Source organism: Battus philenor, unplaced genomic scaffold (genome assembly GCF_028537555.1).
Source record: "Battus philenor isolate CCGP_79_NKW_IND1 unplaced genomic scaffold, ilBatPhil1.0.hap1 SCAF_20, whole genome shotgun sequence".
Classification (NCBI taxonomy): Eukaryota; Metazoa; Arthropoda; class Insecta; order Lepidoptera; family Papilionidae; genus Battus; species Battus philenor.
Genome location: NW_027181683.1, coordinates 926,970 through 939,639, shown reverse-complemented (window position 1 = coordinate 939,639; position 12,670 = coordinate 926,970). Strand labels below are relative to the sequence as shown.

General features: G+C 32.5%; 1 protein-coding gene across 1 annotated transcript in view; it reads left to right on the top strand.

Moving 5' to 3' along the window:
• The window catches only part of LOC137923091 (probable multidrug resistance-associated protein lethal(2)03659), an 89,294-nt gene that overhangs the window by 30,283 nt on the left and 46,341 nt on the right, over positions 1 to 12,670 (top strand). The window lies entirely within an intron of this gene.

Sequence of the window (12,670 nt, the reverse complement as noted above, 5' to 3'; positions counted from 1 at the left end):
ACATCGTATGATCGTTCGTTCTTTTCATTCTTGCCACAATTCTTCTGTCTTTCTCTTTCGCTCTGTAACGCCTTTCATAAATCCTTTATATAGGATTATTACAATATCACTTGGTTTTACATTTTTTTTTATTTTTGTTGTTTACATTTTTATTAGCTTTTATTTCTATCTATTACTATACTTATTATTTTTCTACAGAGTAGGAGATACTCTTCTTTGGTTCTTTCTTCTCTTATCAGGGAGGCTAATAGGGTGATAGTATATAGGTGTAATTGTTTTTAAAGATATGAATGTACAGCTTATTTGTAGTATATTGATGTATTGTACATTCAATTCAAAAGGCGTTTGAGATGCTCCGAAATCTCTCTCGTCATACCGCAATGTTTGAAGATATGTCTTTGACCAATGTGTTATTGGTGATGATATATAGATCCGAGATGTGATCACTTACGACGGACATCATAAAAAGGCTCAATATCACCTGGAGAGCAATGGAGAGATTGAAAAATTTAGAAGATCATACAAACTTAGTACTAAATTATCTAAATTATTATTTAAAATTACTAATTTTAGGTCATTTGTATTGAATGAAATAAATATTTATTATTATTATATTTGAGACCGTTGATTTTTGGATAGGATGCGCCTTACATTAATTGGTTGGAAATGAGCTATATATGCACTACTAAAGTTGTTACTATAAACCAGAGTTCCCCAAACTTTTTTGTGTCGTAGACCCCTTGCCATGTTTTTCCGTGTTGGGTAGACCCCCTACTTACCTGATATTGATTTCCTGTAAATTTCTAACTGTAGTGAAGTTTAGGGTTAAAAACTTAAAGTAAAAACACATGTTAATTTATACATTTATTAATTGAATTTAAATAAAAACTACTCAAAATAAAATGTTGTATCTGTTATGTAAAATATACGTAACATTAAATAAACATAAAATAAACTATAAATAAAATAACGTAAGCAATAAGTCAATATTTTTAGTGAGAAGGATGAACCTGATGCTTTAATAATAAATTATCAACATTTGGCGTCAATTTTGTAAGTAATTAAAGTAATTTTATAAACATATATAATATTTTTTTTAATTCATAGGTACTTTTATAAATAATGTAAATGTTTTGATATTATAAGATAGTATGATGTAAGTAAATAGGTACTATCAGTGTATGTGTTGAGATCCACTATCGTGGAGCCACATTTTCATTTCATGGACCCCCTAAATTTTTTTTCGCTGACGTAGACCCCTTGCAGGTTATCATAGACCCCTAGGGGTCGATATAGACCACTTTGGGAATCACTGGAATAAACGAACACTCTGTATATAGATGAGGAAAAACTATTAAATTTCAAATATATTTAAACACGCCGTCTAGATAATTTACGTTTGCGGAAGTCCACGCATCTTGCTATTGATAAGGGAGTGAGATGAGATTATGAAATTGTATTTTTTTGATAAGCAGTATATATATCTTTGGGGATATACAATAATCGCCACGTTTGGCAGACAGGTCCGCAGTGTGGTATTTATGTTGCGCAGAGAACGCAGCGGCCCATATTCTGAAAGCTTTTTTGTGCAGTGACATTCTTATATAATTAATGCACAAAGTTTGACCTATGATCGCAAGTCACATTCCACTACTGCTCTTCGATTATTGTAACTAGCTGTGCCCGCGACTTTGTCCGCATGGAAATTAACAAAAAAAATAGGATAAGTAATAAAATAAAGAATAAAAGAAATGTACCTAGCCACCGAAGAGTAATAAGATGATGAGCGAAGACAACCTTCCCCCATCATTCCTGTCGTTTGCTCGCATGGTGGTGAGTGATACTGTTAAAAGGTATAGATAAGTAGGTACAATATAAACTGCACAAATAACTAGTCAATTAATAATAGGAAAAACAAACTAAAAATAGAATAAGAACAAAGTAGTATTGTATTAAAAAGTCACACCCCAAAAAAAAAAGAAAACTGTGATATAGAAAAATAGGATAATTAATAAAATAAAGAATAAAAGAAATGTACCTAGTCACCTAAGAGTAATAAGATGTCGGAAGGACGGCGATGAAAGCAAGGAGGAATGAAAGAACAAAATGAAAGATATTGTGAAGGAAAAAAGGTAAGAACAAAAGAAATCGAGAAGAATGAAAGTGAGTGAAGAATAAAGATAAAAATTTGAAAAACTTATTTGTAAACAAACACCTTGATCCCAACAAATTAGGGGTACGAGAGGCCTCCAATAGCGGAGGCCATTTAAGAAAAAAAATTAACAAAAAAAATTATTATTTTATTTACTTTTTTTTTCGTTTAAGAATTTTTCTATCATTAAAGTAATCTAAGTTACTCGTTATTACATCAGCTACCTACCAGTATAAGTCCCGTCAAAATCGGTTCAACCATTTCAGAGTTTAGCATGAACAAACATACATACATGCAGACAATAAATATGTAATTTTGGTATATGTGCCGTATATATTCATATGTGTGTAGTAAAAAGCGGTGATTTTAAAATCACAAACAGACATACCAATTTTATTTATTATATATAGATGAGAAAATAAATTAAACCTCTTGAATATTATTTCTCGTGGAAATAAATGTCGTATTTATCATGTAATTTATTTTTAATCTTAGTGTTATAAGGAAATTCTATTATTATTCTATTACATAAATCGATTATTACTGTAATGTGTTAATATATATATATTTATATATATAGGTACACGAGCTGTACACATAAATTAAAATTACATTAAAAGTTATCGCATAAATAATGGTTTTATGTGTTCTTTTATAGGTGACACGATATTAAAAATTTACCTTATAGATTTATTTAAATTTATATTCTTTTCCGTACTTCCCCTTACTTGCTTCGTCTTCCTTCCGGAGTTCTGCAATTATACTTTTTTTATCATTTATTTTCCTATCTATATCGCACTTAATTCGCATTTATAATATAACATTTATTTTATTACTCTCGTTTATTATTTTCATTATTCTTGTTCATTTTAATGTTTTTTCTTTTAACTTTTAACAACATCTGAAAAGATCTGGCGATACTTCTTTTTAATCACCAGCAAGGGTATGTTCTCCTCTTTTGTCTTTGTCAACGTGCGGAATACGGGACAGCAGGTGATCAGGTGCACGAAGGTTTAGTTCAGAACCCTACCAGAGATGCACGGGGTTGAACCTGAGTTTGAACCTATGCAGGTATTCGGGGAATTCCCCAACTTTTAGGCACTCGTATAAAATGTGAAAATGTATAAATGCACCTCAATATTAATTGTAAATATTACTTAGACGTAATTTTAAGCGTTTTAAGAGATATATAAAAAAATCTGGTATGTATTTGGACTCTGTGTTTGGCACTAATCGGTGTAATATAACTCCTGAAGATGCTCCGTGGAGGGGTGAAACACGTGTTGAGTAATTTAGCGGTGGCGGTTGTGTGATTCGCATTGTTTGCCGTAATCGCATTTATCAGCGGGTTGGCGGGCGGTGTACTTTGTTGCACGACTACCACTGCATGTGCGGAAGTGGCTAAATATTGATCCTTTTCTTACTGTATGTTAGTTTGTCTTGTTTTGATTCCCGTGTTACAGTTTATTTGGTGATTTCTACGAGAGGAAAGAAATATTCCAACCAACTTTCAATTCTCCAAGCTACATAGGTGAATATCTCGTGTATGTACAGGCAAATAGGTTGTATATATATATGTACATATAGTTATATCACTTAAAGCTAACAATAGAGTTATAGCATCTCCAATCAACACAATCGTACTGATAAGAGCCATCTGTCCAACTGATAAGACTAGAAAATCGGTTAACCTTGTGTAAGGATAAACGTACCATGTAGAACAGTGTTTCCCAATGTTGGGCATACGCCCTACAGGGGCAATTTGATTGTTAAGGGCGTCAATTCGAAATTGAACTTAAATATTTAATGGAATCAGGCGTTATTTTGCGGAAGTCCATCCTAAGCAAGAAAAGGACCAATATTTAGCTACTTCCGCACATGCAGTGGTAGTCGTGCAACAAAGTGCACCGCCCGCCAGCCCGCTAATAAATGTGCATGCGGCAAACAATGCGAATTACACAACTACCATCGTTAAACTACTCAACACCTGTTTCACCCCTCCACGGGGCATCTTCAGGAGTTATGTTACGCCGATTAGTGCCGAACGCAGACCCTGTTTTGTGCATGTGCGGAAGTGGCTGAATATTGGTCCTTTTCTTGCTTAGAAATTGAACTTTATATGCGTTTAATATTTACATTTTAATATAAAAATATATATGTTCTGGGGGCATAAGAATTTTAGAAAGGCCTATGGTTAGGCGTGGTATATAAGAGATTAAAAAATACTGGTGCTTGTTATGTTTATTAGTAAGGCATATGTTTGTGGATTTCAAGTTCAATTCCGACAGTATTTTCATTTGATTGACATACCATCAATGCAATGATGGAATATCTTTCTCTTAGTTATGTGTTCTTTGTTCAGCGTTAATGGTTTTGGTACGCTTTTTAAAAGTCCACCACCACATCAATATTCACCAATTTTGTTTTGGCGTTTCCATGAAGGCTTTTTTATTCTTTCACGACTTGGAATATATTACTGTGATCAAAAAGTTGATGAAATTTTCATTTTTAACTCCCGGCCATTAGGAAGGTAGGTAATGTTTTTTGAACGGTTTTATTTAGTTCGACCCGTACGGAATTTATTTCCTATTTATTTGGGTCAAAATAAGAAATTGAAAATTAAGCACCTTCCCGTTGTCAGATTGATATGAGATTTGGTACACATATTTAATTTAGATGACAATACAATATAATAAAATCAATAACATTATAAATCTAGGATGACCGCCGAAATAAAATGGTGGATTACATATTTTTCCTTAACCCCTCAATATGGGTATCAAATGAAAGGGCTACACTAGTAAAACACGATGATTATGTCAAAATTTAAAATTCAAGATGGATGCCGTTCCAATATGGCGGACTAGTACATATTGTCCACAACCACCAAAATATGGGTATCAAAAAACCGTTTAACTTAAAAGTTTTTTAAATGTATTTATTTTCTAGTTTGATAGGACTGTCTATAACATTTGACAAGCGTCTGTTGTCAGCTGGTCAAAAGTTGAAATTACATATGGCTCAGTCCAAAGAATTTTGAAGATGTTTTGCGTTTCGAACGCGTCAAGTCTCGATTGGTCGATGTCATACTGCATTGGTTTTTGCGTCTTTTTTTTAAATCAAAAACTCTGCTTTATAGCAAATTGAAAATGCCAATGCGGAGACGCCATTTTGACATGGTTGAAGAGATAAAAACCGAATCGAAGGTCTTGAACGGCCATACCGGAAGAAGCGTTGGCAAAAGTGCGTTTTATCTGACGGAGATTACATAGAAGTGTGTGAAATCGATTTGTTAGAATAAATAAAGAATTTAAATTTTATTAACAAATTCACCTTACGTTTTGATCACAGTATCATATATTCATATTATTATCGATATACGATCACAAAAAAACTAAATATTTTTCCAAATTATTTATTGGCTACATTATTTTTGTTTATTTAAACGTCTACTTTGTTCAATTTTATTTTTAAAAAGTAGTATTTTCATGACCCTGGAACCTATCTTCGATCTTTATGGTTTGCTACAGAAAATCTTAATTCACTTTGTTTCGTTTCAATTTGCGTCGTGTTTTTTGGAACGTAACCACGACGCAAAGTGAGGTATTGGTGTATATTCCGTTATGTTTCATATTTGTGAGCAACAGTATGGGGTATTTTATGAATGGTTTACTTACATTACACGGTAAGGTATTTACCAGGTCAGTCATGGTTGAACCGTTTGTGACGTCATCGTTACTGTTGCGTCTACCTGCGCTGCATATTTGTCTTACGATAAGAAGTAAGGACACTTATTAACTTGCCTTATCTCCAGTCGGCTCGTGTATATATATATATATATATATATATATATATATATATATATATATATATATATATATATATAGATATAGATATATTTGTAGAGTTTTCATAGTTATTAAACAGACAAATTGTTTATACAGGGACTATTTCACAATGATATCGGAATAACCTTTTTTTTATGACCCCCGCTATTGGGGGCCTCTCGTACCCCTATTTGTGGTGGGATAGGGACTTTATTAGCATTTAATTTTTTCACATTATCTTTTATTTTCTCTCTCTTCTTTCATTCTTCACATTCTCTTTCGGTCCGTTTTCTATCTTTCATGCTACATTTCTACTTTCTTACCCTTTTGCTCTGTTCGTCTATCATTCTTCCCTTTTTCTTTTTACACTTTTCCATTTGTATTTTTATTTTACATTGTTTCTTGTTCTATAATTATTTTCTATCACAGTTTTGTTTCTATTTACATTTTTAATCTGTTTATCTTTTTATATTCTGTTTGTTTTATTTCTTTCTATCGCCCTTTTGGCGATCTCTTTACAAAGGGATATGAATGCCTGTTTGTCATCTCCGCCTATCAGGGAGGGTATTGTCTCCTCCCTGCATCGTAATAACCTTGCAGGCTTTGATATACAGTTGCAGGTTTTTTTTGCTTATTTGGCACCCCCCTTTTGGGTGCTAATATCCTTGCACAGGTTCGATACCGAGTCTAATTTACTGAATACGCATAAAAAAATTGGTAAAAATCGGTCAAGCCGTTTCGGAGGAGTACGGTAACTAACATTGTGACATGGAAATTTTATATTTTAGATCATGGCTTCTTAAACTTTTGTCATTCACGACCCCATTTATGATTGCGAATTTCTTGACGACCCCATATACAAATATAAAAGAAAAATAAATTAATATTTTTTGATGATTTATTTATTAGGTAACAATATACATATACATATGAAATTATATAGTTTTAGAATGCGTTTTGAAATATACAAAATACTAAAATTCAAAATTGCACAAAAAATTATAACATTGTATATTAGTTTAGAACCTTCAACAATGCGCGTGTCTAGACGCTGCATGTCCACTGTATTCCACCAACTCTAGTGATGTTATAAAATGGTATATATAAACATTTGACATTAAGATCTCTCGACCCCAGATTTTTGCTACGCGACCCCAGAGTATACAACAGATAAAGTTAAAGTTAAAACCATGAAATATATGATGAAAAATGTATCATAATTGGTACGGATTTTCTTTGTATGATGTCCCATTTGAATGGAACTTGTCCTGAAAATGAAATAATTTCAAGTACAATTCCAATGTTATGTCGTAATCTGGGTCACTCTAAGCCTCATTAGTGATGTAAACAAATTAAGTGATCAACGTATATCCCTAAGTACATATGAGAAGACAATCTTTTACTCCGAGCTATTTTAATCCTTGTAGCACGGCGACGTAAGTTATTATTGTAGATATAAAACAGAGTTTCCCAAACTTTTTTGTTACATTAATTGGTTGGAAATGAGCTATACATGCACTACTAAAGTTGTTACTATAAACCAGAGTTCCCCAAACTTTTTTGCGTCGTAGACCCCTTGCCATGTTTTTCCGTGTTGGGTAGACCCCCTAATTACCTGATATTGATTTCCTGTAAATTTCTAAATGTAGTGAAGTTTAGTGTTAAAAACTTAAAGTAAAAACACATGTTAATTTATACATATATTAATTGAATTTAAATTGTTATGTAAAATATACGTAACATTAAATAAACATAAAATAAACTATAAATAAAATAACATAAGCAATAAGTCAATATTTTTAGTGAGAAGGATGAACCTGATGCTTTAATAATAAATTATCAACATTTGGCATCAATGTCGTAAGGGTTAATCTTAAATCTCCTCGGCTAATGATATCCAGTCTGTGGACCCCCATTTTCGTTTCATGGACCCCCAATTTTTTTTTCTCTGACGTAGACCCATTACAGGTTGTCATAGACCCCTAGGAGTCGATATAGACCACTTTGGGAATCACTGATATAAAATTTCGTATTTAAATTTTATTGTCACTGTAGCATTTTTTGTTACGAATGTACCGTTTCATGTTAATGTTACGACCTTTTTTGTAAATCAAGGTCAGAACTAATGGTTGCCGTATGATTTATGGGTTCATTTTTTTCGTCTATTTATTACAATTTATGTATTTATTTTATTAACTTGTGTTGTTTATATTTTAACACTATAGGATGTTTACCAATTAGATGGTAATAGATTAGAAAGCCGTGTTCACATCGCAACGAGTATTTTTATATAAAACATTTATATATATATATATATATATATATATATATTATATATATATATATATATATTATATATATATATACATGAGTTTGTGTGTATATATATACATATATGATGAACAAAAATCAACACACATGTATATCAATTTAAAATTATTTTATATGTTAACGTTAAGGTTTCTGCAATATTTTTATGATTAAATGTTCCAATCTGACTAAAATAAAATATATACTTATATATAAATATGTATATACATACGTAGATAACAAAACATAATATATTTATTGTATAATAATATGTATATATCTCCCTATTGTAGGCACTGGAGATATTTATGTTAGCATTACTAAATTTACATAAAGGAATAATAAAATGAAAATAATACAGTGTCTAGTGGAGAGTGGGAAAGGATCATTCATACGTGCATTAATTATATAGGATTGCTGGTATGTATGAACAAGTTTTTACAGGATGGGCAGCAGTGTCGCCTGCGTACGATAAAACCGCACTGCGGTCGCCTACCTTACATTCTTTGCGATTATGGTATATCCTTCCATAGATATTTTTGGGATATATCTATGACTTCAAAGGATTTCTATGGGTTCATACGAGGCAGCTCCGTTCATTTTTTATATTTTTTTATTTACCAATTTTTGGATTTTTTTCAAATTGATCGGATATGATCGTTCATCAGAATAAGTTGTGGATGCCATGGTGTAACTGCGTCAATTTTAATGCTAATTATAGATTCCGAGTACGAGCGAGAATGTAATAAATTCATTGGAATACACCAATACCTCAGTTTGAGTCGTGGTTACGTTCCAAAAAAACAAGACGCAAATTTAAATGCCGCAAAGTGAATTAAGATTGTCTATAGCAAACCATGTAAAGATCGAAGATAGGTTCCAGGATTACGAAGTTGCTACTTTTTAAAAAGAAAATTGAACAAAGTAAACATTTAAAAAACAAAAATAATATAACTCTGCCAATAAATAAATTGGAGAACATATACTTTTTTTGTAAACAAAAAAAATCTGTTAAAATTTATATAAATTCATTATTCTCTTTTAAAAAAAGCACACACACAACGTAATTGAAACTGAACTCAAATTAGCAAAACAAAGTGAAAATAAAACTATTAAAATTGCATTGATTTTTAGTTAGAGAGGGAATCCCCGAGTTTTGATGGCATGACGCTATTAGAAACAAAAGTGTTGCCATCTTTTAGAAAAAAAGGAAATTTAATAAGAAAATTAAACACTGGAACCCAAAACAACGCAACCTTGAAAATCTAACGACGCACAGTGAAAATTAGTACTAATTAAGCAGCGACGCAACTTCGAAAAAAAAATCGCAAAACGAAACGACGCAAAGCGAGGTATTGGTGTATTTAAATATTCCTTCTCCTCTCTTTCAAGGAGGAAAATACAGTTATGTCGAAGCATATTAACAGATCCACTAATATGCTATAAAATCAAACTACCTTCATTATTGTAACCGCTAACGACATTTTTAAAGGACGTCTATGTAGATGTCATTCGAAAGCCTTCAATACAATGTGCTATACTGTAAGAAAACGACCCCGGGGAATAACCTTGATATTTCTCGTAACAGGAAAACCTATACAAATAAATTCACAGTGTAAAACGGTCGAACATCTTTATCATTAATTGCTTTTATGGAGAAAATTGAAGATATGTACTCTGAAATGTGTATTTTAATTACGTACATCTTAAACAGCTTTCTTCATGTCTCTCATCTCCATCCAAAGGTTGTCTGGTAGAGATCGCCTCGAGCGATAACACCGCCTCTTGTATCTTTATATTTTTTTTGTCATTATCTGTTATTTTGTTACATTTCCTTTTCGATATAAAGTCTTGATGTACAATAAAGTGTAAATAAATAAATAAAATAAATTTGCTGCTTGCCAGATATGGTATCTCACAGAAGAGACTAGATAACATCGTGGACTGTCAGCTGACTATCAAACGCGCAAAGTTCACTATGAACTTTCAAACGCGCAAAGTTCACTATGAACTTTCAAATGCGCAAAGATCATTGAGAACTGTCAAACGAGCAAAGTTCACTATGAACTTTCAAACGCGCAAAGGTCATTGCGAACTTTCAAACGCGCAAAGTTCACTATAAACTTTCAAACGCGCAAAGTTCACTATGAACTTTCAAACGCGCAAAGTTCACTACGAACTTTCAAACGCGCAAAGTTTACTACGAACTTTCAAACGCGCAAAGTTCACTACGAACTTTCAAACGCGCAAAGTTCACTACGAACTTTCAAACGCGCAAAGTTCACTATGAACTTTCAAACGCGCAAAGTTTACTACGAACTTTCAAACGCGCAAAGTTCACTACGAACTTTCAAACGCGCAAAGTTCACTACGAACTTTCAAACGCGCAAAGTTCACTACGAACTTTCAAACGCGCAAAGTTCACTACGAACTTTCAAACGCGCAAAGTTCACTACGAACTTTCAAACGCGCAAAGTTCACTATGAACTTTCAAACGCGCAAAGTTTACTACGAACTTTCAAACGCGCAAAGTTCACTATGAACTTTCAAACGCGCAAAGTTCACTATGAACTTTCAAACGCGCAAAGTTCACTATGAACTTTCAAACGCGCAAAGTTCACTATGAACTTTCAAACGCGCAAAGTTCACTATGAACTTTCAAACGCGCAAAGTTCACTATGAACTTTCAAACGCGCAAAGTTCACTATGAACTTTCAAACGCGCAAAGTTCACTACGAACTTTCAAACGCGCAAAGTTCACTATGAACTTTCAAACGCGCAAAGTTCACTATGAACTTTCAAACGCGCAAAGTTCACTATGAACTTTCAAACGCGCAAAGTTCACTACGAACTTTCAAACGCGCAAAGTTCACTATGAACTTTCAAACGCGCAAAGTTCACTACGAACTGTCAAACGCGCAGCGTTCTTTGCGAACTTTGCTGTGAACTATAAATGCCTAAAGCAGCTGCCATATTTTTTTTTCAAATTTTCAACTTACGCGCGATTTTGATATTCTTCTTACCCTTAGGAACTTTCTGCATCAAATCATTTGTAAGTAATTTAAAAATGTATGAAATAGTATCAAAAGTTCTCAGGTTATAGCGTGACCAATAAAAAAAAATACAGAATTAATCCACAAATAATTTAATTTTAGTTTGTGGTTTAATGTTTATTCAACGATATTTAAATACTTTTTTGTTATATCTTTATTTAATTAGGCATTTATATACGCTTTTGCATCGTGAATGATTTTAAAATTATAAATAGCAAGCAACCATTGGCACGGCTTTTTTAAAAGAAATTTAACATTTTTTTATACATAAATTAAAATATTAACCTTTTAAATGAGTGAACAAATCAGGTTTCACACACTTCGATCAATTTAAAACTATTGAATGCTGTAATACGATTTATTTAATAGTATACAATTAAATTTAGATTTAAAACTTTATTAAATCTTTGATGACTAAATTTGGGCGTTATATTATATTTTTATTTTTATTTTTTTTTTTAAATTGCCAAAAATGCCGAAATAACTAGACAGTTCACCTGTAATAACACACGTAACATTTCCGATCTAATTGTTTATTATTTTATGTTCAATTACGCATTACGAATGGAGTAAAGATAAGAAACCATTAAATTCAATCGTCGACCCTGCAAAAGCACCTACTTGAACTTGATTTCTCGTATAAGGGACAGGTGTCAGGTGTAGTGGACAGCAATTTATTCGTAAATCCTTTCGATTTCAAAAATCGAATGCCAAAAGACAAATTAAATAAATACACTTACTTTTAAGTTAAACGGTTTTTTGATACCCATATTGTGGTGGTTGTGGAAAAATATGTACCTAGTCCGCCATATTGGAACGGCGTCCATCTTGAATTTTAAATTTTGATATAATCATCGTGTTTTACTTGTGTAGCCCTTTCATTTGATACCCATATTGAGGGGGTTAAGGAAAAATATGTAATCCGCCATTTTGTATCGGCGGCCATCTTAGATTTATAATGTTATTGATTTTATTATATTGTATTGTCATCTTAATTAAATGTGTGTACCAAATTTCGGATCAATATGACAACGGGAAGGTGCTTAAATTTCAATTTCTAATTTTGACCCAAATAAATTCCGTACGGGTCGAACTAAATAAAACCGTTCAAAAATAATGTCATTGACCTTTAAACCAAAATCTCTGTTTTAAGCATGCATAACTACATAGGAATTTCCCGGACGTTATATCAGCCCTGATCCAGCTGGAACTTCTGATCTAAGTTCAAGGAGACGGCGGATTCTCTGAGTATCTATATAAGTTCAAGGTCCAAGAGTACCTTGTGCACACGTGACCTGGAGGTGTACCAGACCGTGATGCACATAATT